At 50.7% G+C, this 13,516-nt stretch overlaps 1 long non-coding RNA gene and 1 pseudogene across 2 annotated transcripts; one reads left to right on the plus strand and one right to left on the minus strand.

Annotated features, from left to right (window-relative positions):
* Positions 1-3: 3 nt before the first annotated feature.
* LOC119059887 (uncharacterized) lies at positions 4-9,955 on the minus strand. Of its 2 annotated transcripts, XR_008391482.1 has the most exons (4): positions 9,661-9,955; positions 8,521-8,630; positions 788-1,529; positions 4-330 (listed from the first exon to the last, which is right to left on the minus strand). It is a non-coding gene; the product is annotated as an uncharacterized LOC119059887 (long non-coding RNA). The 2 variants fall into 2 exon arrangements; XR_005084479.2 differs by lacking the exon at positions 4-330 and having other exon boundaries at positions 696-1,529.
* Positions 9,956-12,781: 2,826 nt separating this feature from the next.
* Positions 12,782-13,212, plus strand: LOC119059890 (60S ribosomal protein L26-like; annotated as a pseudogene).
* Positions 13,213-13,516: the final 304 nt, after the last annotated feature.

Here is a 13,516-nt window from a genome sequence, read left to right on the forward strand (position 1 = left end):
GATCATGTGAATGGAGCCCCCTGGAGCTGTGTGACAGCAGCCTGGGACAGGGCAGCAGGAGTTAAGAGTCTGAGGACGGGGCTAGTGTCCCTGGGTACATGGCTGGGTGAGTCGATGGCCAAGGGCAGCTGGTAGTGGGTGAGCCCTCGTGCTCACAGGGTGGTGGAGGCACGGTCCCACTGGGTGGGCCGGCAGGGCCCAGACACAGCAGCCACCGCTCCAATGGTGGCTGTGTCCAGGAAAGGCGTGGTGAGGTGGAGGCAAGAGAGAAGGGTAGATGGAAAGCGAGGAGCTGAGTACTCACCGGGGCTTGCTCCCCCTGAGCTTGTCCTGGAAAGAGGCAGGGAGGGGAATCAGGGAGTGGTTGGCACGGCTGGGTGCCTTTCCATGCCCAGAGTCCACGGCCCCCACAGGAGGGCAGGTTTGTGCACCTAGGGCTGCCCCAGAACCAAGTCTCACCATGGCCAAGGTGAAGGAGCTGTGCCTTTCTGAAGTCTAGCTTCTGCCACAAAGGGCCTGGGGACAGAGCCCCTACTGTTCCCATTATTTGCATCTCACAAGCACCTGGAAGGTGGGCGTGCTGTGGCTTCCAACCCCAGACCAACTTTGCCCACTGCCACACCCAGGGCCCAGCCCCATCCCCCCCACCTCCCCACCCCCCACCCCCACAGCTGTGCTCTCCAGCCCGCCGGCCTCTGCACCCAGGTCTGCAAGGAGAGACAAGGGTCCACGTCTTCCTACGGCTCTCTCCGCTCAATCTCCCCTCCTCCTGGAGGCTCAGACTCACCTGGGGTCAGCCAGACCAGCCCTTTCCCAATTCTCATAAGACACCACATTAATGGGCAGATCCAATTAAAAACAGGAAATTGTCCTTGGGACACTCTCCTTAAATCCTTCATGCCTGCTGTCATTGCTGGTGAGTCATGATCAGTGACCAAGGAAATGGAGGTTAGTGAAAAGCTCAGAGACATGTGCTCCTTTTTAATTTGAAAGCTTCTTTTTCTGACGGATGGATGTGTTTATTCGGTAGGTATTTATTAAACATCCTCTATACACCAGACACTGTGCTGAAGGTGCTGTAGGAAAACTGAACGGGCAGGCATCCCACGTGTATTTCCTCAACGGATTCTCGCAATAGCTTCACAATTCAAGGACTGGATTTATTCCTGCTTTTCAGATGAAAGAACGCAGTGTATGAGTCAGCTCAGGCTGCCATCACAGAACACCACAGGTGGGGTGGTTTAAACGACAAATTTCTTTTCTGGTCTGGAGGCTACAAGTCCAAGATCAAGGTGTCATCACCGGTGGATTCCAGTGAGAACTCTCTTCCTGGCCTGCAGACAACTTCTTGCTGTGTCCTCACATGACCTTTCCCCTGTGCTTGAGTGGACAGAGATCTCTGGTGTCACTTTCTCTGTTTTAAATTAATTAACTTGTTTATTTATTTATTTATTTAAAAATGTCTTTAATCTTCACCCGAGGACATTTTTCTCATCACTTTTATTTTTTTAAGATTTTATTTATTTATTCTTTCAGAGAGAGGGGAATGGAGGGAGGAAAAGACAGAGAAATATCGATGTGAGAGAGAAACATTGATCAGGCTCTCGTATGTGCCCCAGCTAGGGGCTGAACCCACAATCCAGGCGTGCGCCCTGACCCGAGATCAAACCGTGACCTTTCACCGGTTGTCGCCCAACCAACTGAGCCACACCAGTCAGAGCTCTCAGTGAGAGCTTTACGGAGAGAGGAAGGGAGAGAGAGGAACAACGATGTGAGAGAGCAGCATCTATTGGTTGCCTCCTGTATGTGCCCTGACCAGGGATTGAACTGGCAACCTTTCGTTACTCCATAATGTTCCAACCAACTGAGCCACACTGGTCAGGGCTGTTGTTAAATCAGGGCCTCATCCTTATGACCTCATTTAACCTTAATTACCTCCCTAAAGATTCTGTCTCCAAATATAATCACATTGGGGGTTAGGGCTCCAACATATGAATCTTGTGGGAACACAATTCAAACCATAGCACTGAGAGACTCTGGGAAGTTGAATGACTTTCCCAAGGTGACGTAATTAGTAAGTGTGGAAGGTGGGTTTCAACCCAAAATTTGCCCGGCCCAGAGCGTATACACTAACAACTGAGCCGCCCTGTGCTTCACCTGGGGTTGGGTCCTGACCCCACTCTCCTGTGATGAACTTGGACACATGGTACTCGCGGACTTCCTTAACGAACCCATGACGTCCAGCGCTCTGCTACCTGAGTGAGTTTAGGAACTTTGACTTCTGGGAAGAGTTGGAGGAAAAAGAAGGGCTGGAGCTCCGTGTCTGATTCTGTTGAAACCAGGGAATGGGGAAACACAGCCCAGGATCATGACTGTAAGGCCTTCATGATATAGGGCACTGTAATTTTCCTGTGTTTATTACTTTGCTGAGGTCCTGGCTGTTGGCACAAAGGGGAACTGAAGGCCATGTGCTTGCGTCTTTAGAGGCCACGGTGCTGGGGGGCTATGCAGAGAGAGCACCGGGGCTGAAACTGCTGCAGCCTTCAGAGGTGCTGCAGCCTACAGGTGAAAGGCACTTAAGAAGCCATGAAGAGTCACTGGGGTGGCTTAACAGGGAGCCTATTTATGCAGTGGAAAAAGTGAGAAAACAAAAAACAAAGAGAGAGTCCAGGCCCGGAGTCAGAGGTGGGGGTCTCCTCCCTGACATCTGCTCCCCAGCTGACCTTTGTTCCACATCTGGACCATAAGGCAGGTGGCAACTAACCCCATGCAAGGTGACCTCCTATGGCACCAGAGTCAGCAAGTCAAAGGGTTGCTTCCCCTGGGGACCTGGACCGGCAGCCTAGGTATGTACCCTGACCAGGAATGGAACCCTCAACCTTTCTATTACGGACTATGCTCCAGCCAACTGAGCCACACTAGCCAGGGCAATCAATGCAGGTTTCAAGAGACTTTACTTGCCACCCCACTGCGAACACCAAACCGAGTGGGTTTCCCAGTCCACACTGCCTTCAACTCAGCCACACCCTCCCTCCATGCAGGGTTTTGCATAGGCAAATGTCAGGGCCTGGGTGAGCCAAAGGGCCTCAGGCGGAGGGTGGAATCTATGCCGTCTCCTCCCGGCGCAGTCACTGGCCTTGGCACATGGGGAGAAGGAACAGGAAGGAGGCCTGCCTCCTGGCTCTGTCCCCCGAGCCAGGCCTGCAGGACTGCGTCCTGCTGGTCACACAGGCACAGGTGGACATCGTCGTTGTCCATCTTTGGCACAGGATTGCTTTGTGCACAACCATGGCTACTCCCCAGGGCCGAGTTTACCAGGAGAATTTCTGGAAACATATTTTGAAGGTGTCAGGGCCCCAGTGTCTGGCAGCACATGACTGCCCTTCCAAAGCACAAAATGATTCTCCCTGTTTATTATTCAGGTTCCGATCTCCGTTGAGAGCAGCTCATAATTTACAGGCCCAGGGCGGTCTCAGTCCACCGTGAGGAAACGAACGGCTACCTGGAGAAGTATCTCCTGGTCTGTGTGGTCATAAGAGTCCCTGGAGGACTTGTCAAACACCCTAGATTCCTGACCTTCCTGAAATTGTAAGAGCTGGATGCTCCAGGAGAGAATTAGGAATCTACATTATGCCTAACAAGCAACGTAGAGCAATCTTGTGATCAGTCAAGGCTGTTCTGTGGGAGCCTGAGAAGACGCGACTGCTGGGACACTTTGAGGTGCAGCCTGTAGCTCATTGGGAAACAAGGATCCCCAGCAGAGAAGGAGCACCACACAGACCCTGCTCGCAAGGGGCCACTATGAGTGAGGGAGGGGCAAACCCAAGGACAGGCTCGGGCTCTCTGGGCTCCCACCTCCTTGCGTGTAAATGGGGGTATCAATAAGGCATTCCTCCTGGCGGGGGCCAGGGGTGGGCCTCAGGGTCAAATGACATGACGACATGTGAAACACACAGTGTGCACACAGTGGATGCCAGCTCTTCCTGAGTGGTGGTGCCATGGCTGCAGCGCTGGCTGTCGGCAGATAGGGACCCCTGGTGGAGCGCAGTAGGGAGCACTGTGAGGATGGTTGGTTTCCGAGAACCTGAAGGACAGGTAAGCAGGCTGTAGCCTGAGGTCTCAGGTGTGAGCGGTGTGGTTCATAGAGCAGGACCTGCTGAAATAGAGGTGGCCGGACTCCCAGAGAACTGACGGGGACATCTGCCTCTGGAGAGTTCTCCATCAAGAATACTGCTTCCTTCCACATAAGTCAGATGAGGCCTTCCTAGATTCCCTTGCAGCTGGGGTACAGGCATTCTGCCAATCAAATGTCCTCATGCTAGCCTTTGAATGTGAAGTAGGCACCAAGAGGACTCCACCCTGGGAAGAGGTGGAGACCCTATGGTGCGACCTGGGGTCTGGGTCAGTTGTGCTGCAACGGTGGTGTTCGTGCTCAGGGTGCCTCCACTAGTCCAGCTTGGCTATAACCCTTGGGACATGTCCCTGGCTGGTCCTGTAGCCCTCCTGGGAAGGCTGTGAGCTAGGAATCATTTCAATCAATTATTTGTCAGCCTGAACTAGAGTTCTATTTTAAGAGAGGAAACTGCAGCATCAGTGAGATCACCCCATGGAGGCCAAAAGTCTGAACCCTGCAGCCAGGTGTACGCATCTCCCAGGAGCATGGGACCAGGCAGGACTGTGCCGTAGCTTTATATTTCTATACTCTTGAGATGTCTATTACAACAAACAGTAACTATTTTTATAGTTAAAAATATCAGTCAATACAGATATCTTTAGTTATTTATTTTTACTCTCTCCCGAGGCCATTTTTTCATTGCTTTTAGAGAGAGAGGTAGGGAGAGACACATCTATGTGAGAGAAAAGCATTGATTGGTTGCTTCCCCTACGTGTCCAGACCTGCCACCTAGGTACGTACCCTGACCAGGAATCCAACCCACAACCTTTCCGTTACCGGCTGAGCCACACCAGCCAGGGCAATCAATACAGGTTCCAAACACCAGGAAGTGCTGGGAGAAAAATGTCCTAAGGGTAGGCGGGGCCCTCACAGTGGGAGGTGAGGCCAAGGGTAGGGCCTGGGAATGTGAGGCCACCACAGGACAGCCAGGTTCCCCATGGCCAGGGAAGTAGAGGCAAAGGGCACTGAGAATGCAAAGATTTTTCTCCTGGGGGAGTTGGAATCCAGAGAAGCAAAGAGTTGGGTAGAAAGAGGACAGGCACGGGACAGGCCTGAACAGGAAGGGGTGTGGAGGGCAGGCCTGGGGTGAGGACGAGGTCCTGTGGGGTATAAGGGAGAATTCGGCCCTCAGGGTATTTTTACCCACGCAGGTCAAGCTCCAGTTGAACTGTCTGTGGTTGGGTTAGTTAAAGTCGGGAACGGTCCTGAAGCAAGGTGGTTGGCAACAGGGAGAGAAGAGGAATGAAGGGGACCGTCGGGCCTGGTTTAGCAGGAGCTGGCAGACCCCTCTTCCTCTGCAGCCCACTGTCCTCCTAGGCCTGCCCAGTCAGCTTACTCGGGTGGCAGGTGTAATGGGAGATGGAGGACTAATGGACACACGGACAGAGGCCCAGACAAGCTTCCTAAAATGGGACTCTGGCTCTTGTTCGTCCTTGGTACATAGTTTTTTTTTTTCTTTTTTTGCTGCACCTTCAGAGATTTGTAAGAGACCCTCCCTCTATCTCTCCTGAACGTGGAAACAAAAGTTGGTGTGTAGTTTGTCTTTGTTTTTCTGGAAGGCAGTACACTAGCTTTCAACAGATTCCAAGGGTTAGGGCTGGGCTGAAAGTCCAGGTTGGCTTTTCCTGGCCTCTAAGGGTGAGGTGAAGAAGCTGGCATCACCCTGCTTTCCTCGGTCCCTGAGGGGCAGTGCGCCCTTGTTTCGCACCCCCTGCCCTCCCCTGTTCCGGAACTTTTGCTCTAGCAGACTGTGTCCTGTGATGGCTCTGCCTAAAGTCTTTGAGTGAATGCCCATGACTGCTTGCCTGAACACCAAACGCTTCTTGTTGCCTCGTAAGCTCACGCCACTACCTACTTCTCTCGCCCCAGCTTCTCCCCTTTTCCCATGGCCTCACTAACACCCACCTTCTCTCTGTGGTTCCACAGCTGGAGCCCCAGGTGGCCCATTCTGCACCCTATTGACATATGGAAATTTCAGCTGGAAGAATTTAGATCTTTAAAGGAGGGTCGTCTTAATATACAGCAAAACACAGTATAAAAAATAAATTGAGAAAGGACTCTATTAGATGTATGTTATACTTCAAAAACCTTTGACCACCCCTCCCAAATCCACTCTTATCTCTGCATCTGGCAATGTCCTCTCCACAGGTGGTTGAAGCGCACTCTCCTTCCCCCAGACCCGAGCCCTCTCCCCTCCACCTGAGCCCCTTACTATGCGGATCACTGTAGCTCCTTTGATTTTAAACTTGATCCATTAGCCCACTGCCCAGATTCTATCCAGGGAAGAGTCCAGAGGTGTCCCGGTATTCAAGAAGCCCAGGTAAAATGCAAACACGTAATGCTACATGGTTCTTTCATCTCCTTCTAACCTCAAACAGGCTCCTTTTTTAAAAAAATATATATTGTATTGATTATGCTATTACAGTTGTCCCATTTTCCCTCTTTATTCCCCTCCACCCTTTAAAAAATTATGTATGTATGTATTTTTAGAGAGAGGGGTAGGCAAAGGGAGAGGGAGAGAAACATCAGTGTGTGGTTGCCTCTCAAGCGCCCCCCACTGGGGGCACTACTTGGCTCACAACCTAGGCATATACCGTAACTGGGAATTGAACTGGTGGCTCTTTGGTTCACAGGCCACTGCTCAATCCACTGAGCCACACCAGCCAGGGCCCCCTCTGCCCTTTAAAAAAAAAATCATTGATCTTAGAGAGGAAGAGAGAGAAGCATCGATATAAGAGAGAAACATTTACTGGTTGCCTCCTGTAGGGACCCCCAGTGGGGATCAGAACCGCAACGTTTTTGATGCACAGGATGCTGCTCCAACTGATTGAGGCACCCGGCCACTGCCAGGCTCCTTCCTGTCTGAGGGCTGTGCACCTGCCATTCTTCTGCTGATTCACTCTGGCCCTCTTCCTTCAGTCCACAGCTTAAGCTGAGGATCCCAAACCAGGGCAGTCTGTCCCCCATACTCTTGGGGCTCCAACCATAGCCAAATCTACAGGTTTATTTCAGGGCTAGACTACAGACTTGTACTCAACTGTAAACCCTCTAAATGGGTTGCCACTGTGTCTGTTTGGTTCACCCCCAAATTCCAAGAGCCCTACCCACAGCATGGCACAGCAGGCTCTCAAAAAATATGTGTTGTAGCTGTGGATTCAAATCTTACTCAAAGCCCTCCTCTCTGCAAACATCCTTGGTTTCTGTCTTCTGAAAGAGCCATGGCTTTCTCCTTTCTTGTCCATTGGCCACCAGCCCTAGACTGAGCAGTGTCCCTCCCTGTTACCTGCAAATACCCCCTCCTCTAAATGCATATAAATTACCAAGGGCTCCTCTCTGGGCAACTTTGACGACCTGGACGGCACCCTACAGGGTCCTTTTCTCTACCTTCCAGAGTGTGAGGGGAGGGGCCTGTATTCCTCCTTGGCGGTCTACCTCCTCCCCAGTTCCCCTCCCCCAACTCCCTGGCCGGTTGTAATGTGGCCCTGCTTAGGCTTCCTTCTTCCAGAGCCTGGGTGCCAGGCTTCTCCTATTCCCACGGCACCCTAGTTCCTTTCTCTTAAGACAGGTGAGCCTAGAGAGACTGGAAAACCAGCCTGGCCTTCTACCTTCCCCTTAGGAAAGACAAGATACAGATGTTCTAAGATGTGCCTCCATCCCCACATCCTTCCTTGATGGGTGTGGAGGGCCCGGAGATCACCCTCCCCACCTTTACCAACAAAAGCTGGGACTAAAGAGGAGGTGGATGCTGGACCTCCGGCCAAGGCCGTCTAATTAGGCACATAGGACCAAAGCCCAGTCCCTCACCCTAGTCCCAGGACATATAGGGGCCTGAGCAGTGGTTCCACGGGAAAGGGTGACCCCTGGTGGTGACAAGAAGCAGGGCGGCTGCCCCTCACTTCCGGCACTGGCTGACAGAGGGGCGTGTCCTGCAGGGCCGCCGACACAAGCTTTCTTGCCTGTTATTGATAGGAAGACCTTGCTGCGAAATCTGTGAGGTCCCATACACATGAAATATTTAAAATATATGTACAAACAATATTAAGGCAAAAATTCAACCATAATTCTACTACACATGAAAGGTGTTATTAAAACTATGAATTTTGTTTGATTTTTGAAAGCTAGTTTTCTTCCTTTTTATTGAATTTACTGCGGTGACAGTCAACAAAATTACACGGGTTTCAGGTGCACAATCCTACAACACATCATCTGTACACAGTGTTGTGTCTGTCACCCCAATCAAGTCTCTCTCCATTACCATTTAATCCCCCCTTACCATCCTCCGCTTCCCCCCTTTAAATGCCAGTTCTAACAAACTTTTATTGAAACCATTCATGTGCTAAAGATACCTGTGCTGCAGTGGGAATCCTGTAGTTGCATCAGAAAGTGTAAGCAGGCATTGTAGGTGCAGGCATTTCCATGTGCAGAGTACGTATGTTCCTGCGTGGCCCCCAAAGTTCTGAAGGGGAAAGAACCCACTTTTAGTACACTGTACCTTCAGCCACATTCCCCGTAATGACCTACCAACACTGCCCGGTGACTTTAACTGCATCCTGCTCACTGTATATTCAGGAAGCAGAGATGGGCATTAAATGGCTTCTGGCACATTATAGGCAAGTAACACAGGCTCTTATTCAAAAGTCGTGTGCTATGCTCTGGAATGCAGAAGCCCACTGTGGAAGGAGAGAACAGGCTCCTATTAACCAGCCCAGCAACTGGGGCAGTGCAGGTCTCCAAGTTTCTATGGTATCTATCTTTTGTGTCTAGGGCCAGAGAGGCTACTGAACAAAAGGCTGGTTGTCTTAACAGAAATGCGTGGAAAACCAAGCCTCTGAGAACTTCCCAGACAAAACTGAGCACACTTAGAGACCACCTGACCAGTTATTATGACCCCACCTCCTGCTAGCAACGGAATCGGAGCGATCGGCACATCCTCTCTGGAGTTTTTTCCAACTTATTAAATGGAGTATTTCCAGGAAGTAGCTGGTCTCGAACTAACTACAGAAAAAGAAAATCTCACAGCCATTAGAGGGTCCTTGCTATACTGGGCCTTTTCCTATCAACCCTGATGGTCAGGGACATAGCAGTGTATGACCAGATCAGAAAGTGTAAAAGCTGAAAATGAGGTTGGAGACACAAAGTCCAATGTGTTGCTGGTCACTGTGGTGTCACTGCTCCCGATACAGGTGTAACCTGAATCCCCACTTGGGAGCCAGAAATCAGCTGAGAAGCCTCTGGAGAGAACGCCCTGGGCCCGGAGGGTGAATGAAGCGGGGCCTCAGCACAGCTCATCCCACCGAACAGGCTGGACCCCTGAGTTCCTGGCTTGCACTGAAGGGTTTGGTAAGTCCTTTCTGCAGCGCCACTGAGAATCCTTGGGTAACCTCAGAAGTTAGGACAAAGGTTCTGGCGCCTGATCCTGAGGTGTGAGCCCAGCACTGTGAGAGAAAACATACCGAATGGGAGTGCCCTGGTCCCCTCAGCCTTACCTGGCATTGCCATGTAAAGCTGAAGCCTGGGCACGAACACTCAGACCTACATCCCAGGACGCGGAGGAACTAAGCCTTCCTTGGGTTTCCCAAGGAGCCCTATGGGCCACCCAGGGGCCCTAACGGGCTTGGTCCAGCCTCAGGTCGGAGATGCTCCTCCCTCCACGAAAGGGAGTTGGCTCCAGGTGATGGAGGAGAGGTCTGGGAGGCGCCCTTGGCAACCCTCCAGCGCGTCCGGCCCAACACCCCCACTCCACCATCCCCTCCCCCACCCCCACCCCGCAGCCTCAGCTACAGGCTAGGGCTGGGCGAAGCTCAGGTTCGGGAGGCCAGCTAGCGCCGGCAACCCCACAGCGGAGAGGTGGGTGCAGAGCCCGGGAGCCGGGCTTAAGCGGAGAGGGGTCCCCCTTCTCCGTTTCAGAGGAGCTCCCACTCGGCGACGGACTTCCCACCGCCAGGAACGTTGTCTTCCGGTGGCAAACGCGCTGCTCCGGGATATCCGGTCCTGCAGCCCATGCCTCCTGGGAATTGTAGTTTGTGGGGTGCGGGGGTGGGACCGGCAAGGGCGCGGCATTTGTCTGCGATTGCGTCCAGAGGTGCGCTGCGACTTTTCTAGGTTCTGGACCGGATCCGTGAAGGTCCACTGGACTTGGGCTTGGCAAAGAGGTCGCGATCTACCCCTGCTGGGATTTTAGCCCCGGCTTGGGAGGAGGGGAAGTTGTACGAGGGCCAAACCCAGAGAGGTACCATCCTTATTCCTCATTTTCCTGCCTGCCTAAATCCTAACAGAAGGCCTGGAGTGGGACTCTCCACTTCAGCGGGCTCCCCTTGGCCTTCCCGCCGGCCCGTCACCCTGCGATATATCTGCAGGGGAATGTTGGACTCGCCTCTAGGTGGGCAAACTGAGGCACAAATAGAAAGGCTAGAGAAAATGGCCCAAGTGAGGCTTTGGCCTGGACCCAGGCCAAAGGGTGAGGCTGGTCTAAGAGAGGGTTCAGAGCCCTTTCAGTTCTCAAAAGTCTGTAATCAATATTGCCTTAAAATGATGAGCAGACCCACCAAGGACTGGCTGGCACATTAGAACTATTGTGCTTTACAGGGTTGACAGATAAAAATTTTTGTTTGCTAAGTTTGGCAAACCCTACAGAGGGAGTTTGGGGTGAGAGGAAGCATCTCCTGACCAAGAAAACCGAGTAATGAGGCGGTCCTGGCTCACAGACTTGCCTTGAGGGTCAAATGGTGTTTGTGTGTGGGGTCGGGTATTTTGTAAAGCCCAGGGGATGGGTGAGGTATTATTACCAGGATCTGAACCTAAAGTGCTGAAATAAGGGCTCTGGACCTTCAGGATCCCCACTTTAAAGAGGAAGGTACACTTAATATAGTTATGTAAGAGGACCTCCCTAGGAGAAGCTGGGTAATAGAGACATGGGATCTCTCTATTTTAAGTGGGGTGCAAGTGGGTCAAGGATGGCTTTGCCTCTCAAAGGTTCAAAGCCCTTTTGTTTTTTGTTTGACAGCTTCACTGAGTGTACAATTCAATGTTTTTAAGTATATTTCACAGTGCAACCATGGCCCCAATCTAACTTTAAAACATTTTCATCACTTTGGAAAGGAACCTGAATCCATTAGTGGTCACCCCCTAAGAACTTCCCCATTCCCTCCGGTCCTAGGCAATCACTAATTTCTCTGTAGGTTTACCTATTTTGGACATTTTATACACATAAAATTATATAATATGTGGTCTTTTGTGACTGGATTCTTTCACTTACAGTGATGTTTAAAAGTTTGTCCAGATTGTAGCATGTATCAATACTCCATACTATTTTTGCAACTGCTTGTGAATATATTTTGAATTAAAACTTGAAAAAAACATACACAAGGTATCTAGAGGGTGAGCAGAAACCCAGCTGGCACTGGCATTCGGTGCTGAAAGCAGTGTGGGTCTTGGGAGAGGAGGGGGCGCCCATCTCCACCCACCTACACCTCAGGGGGCTGAGAGCAGTGAGGGTTGGGAGGGAAGGCGTGGGGCCCCACCGCCTCACTCTCAACCCATTTTCTGCCACTTACTTAGTGAGTCTTGGAGCAAGTTATTTTTACCTCACTTTTTTATATGTAAAATGAAGATAATAAGATGTCTACCTTAGAGGGTAAATGGAAGGATTAGGTAAAAAATTATATAAAGGACAGTGCCTGGTATATAGTGTCAGCACTTAACTCTTATCATGACCTTACAGTAGTGGAAGGATCCTGTGTGACCCTAAGCTTGAGAGGTAACGCTGCCCTCTCATGTCCTCCCTGGGAGCCAGCCCCTCCTGCCCCAGTCGCTGTGCACTTCTCTGCCGTCACAGTGCTCCCCCTGAGCTCCTCCTGGCCCACTCGTTCCTACTAGACTGGACAGTGCCGCTTTTCCAAGAAGTGACCATGGAATTCCAGAGTGTCACTGTCTAGGGTGCTTCTGAGCATCTAGCAGATGCTATTTAAAAATAACAACAAACAAACAAAACGCTTTCAAACCTTGAGCTTTATGCAAAAACAAAAAACAAAAAAACTGGCCATCCAGACCCCTGGCCATTCCTCAGAACTGGTTGCAACAATCTATAAAAATTCATTGCAGATCAGATTTAAGCACTAGAAGCATTGTGAGTCAATGCCGTCAAAGGAATATTCTGGGGGATTTTGCTGCTGGAATTTTTAGGTGTTGTGACAGATCCCTGTCAGCCCCACAGGCTGAGGAAGGGCAACAACTCAACCTAAACTTCTAAGCTGGAGTCGGAGGAGCCAGAAGAGATTGTCCTTGTCTAGCACCTGCATTTTACTGGGAAACTGAGGCTCAGAGAAGGCTGTGTGACAGCTTGGGGAGAATCCTTTGCAATTTCAGGAAATTCGTGGCCCTGGAAGTCAGTTCACAGCCTGGGTCCACGGGCAGAGAAGAAAAAAACCTGACCGTCTTTGGCACCCTCAGACTTTGGCCGGAGCCCAAGCAGCCAAGTCCGGAAGTCAGTGTCTGATGCCTTTCTTTTGTGGTTACTTTCAGCTGGATGTTTGTCCTAGAAGTAGGAGTTTATTAGTAATAATGGTTGCTCATTCCATTCTCGGCCATCGCTAAACACCAGCGGCCAAAATGAAGTTCAATCCCTTTCTGATTTCTGACCAGAGCAAGAACCGTAAGAGGCACTTCAATGCACCTTCCCACATAGTTCTTCACAAGAAGGTTATGTCTTCTTTTTCAAAAGAGCTGAGACAGAAGCACAATGTTTGATCTGTGCCCATCTGAAAGGATGATGTTCAGGTTGCACAAGGACACTGCAAAGAGCAGCAAATTGGCGTAGTCCAGCTGTGCGGAAGAAACACGTCCCCTACACTGAATGGGTGTGGTGGGAGCGTGCTAATGGTACAGCTGTTTGTGTGGCGTTCACCCCAGCGAGGTGGTCATCACGAGACTAAAGCTAGACAGACTGTAAAAAGATTCTTAAACATAAAGCTAAATCTCACCAAGTAGGAAAGGAAAAGAGCAAATATAAGGACAAAACAATTGAGAAGTTGCAGGAGTAATCTCATATACAGCTTTCATTAAAAACTGTTAAATAATAATAATGATGATGGTAATGATCACAGCTCTTGCACATGTTCAGGCCTTTTTTCAAACCGCTTCTCACAGGTTGTCTCAGCAGACCCCCCATTTTCCTAACGTAGGAGGGCTGGGGTATGGTTCTCACTTCAAGGGCAAAGAACCTGTTTAAGCAACTCTCCCAAAGTGACAGAGGCTAGAGCAGTACTAGAATGTGGGGATTTTGCTCTATTTAAAACATCAATAAAAAATTTTTGGCCCTGGTTGGGTAGCGCAGTTGGTTAGATC

The sequence above is a fragment of the Artibeus jamaicensis genome, unplaced genomic scaffold (genome assembly GCF_021234435.1).
Source record: "Artibeus jamaicensis isolate MK-2021 breed Jamaican fruit bat unplaced genomic scaffold, CSHL_Jam_final contig_384, whole genome shotgun sequence".
Taxonomy (NCBI): domain Eukaryota; kingdom Metazoa; phylum Chordata; class Mammalia; order Chiroptera; family Phyllostomidae; genus Artibeus; species Artibeus jamaicensis.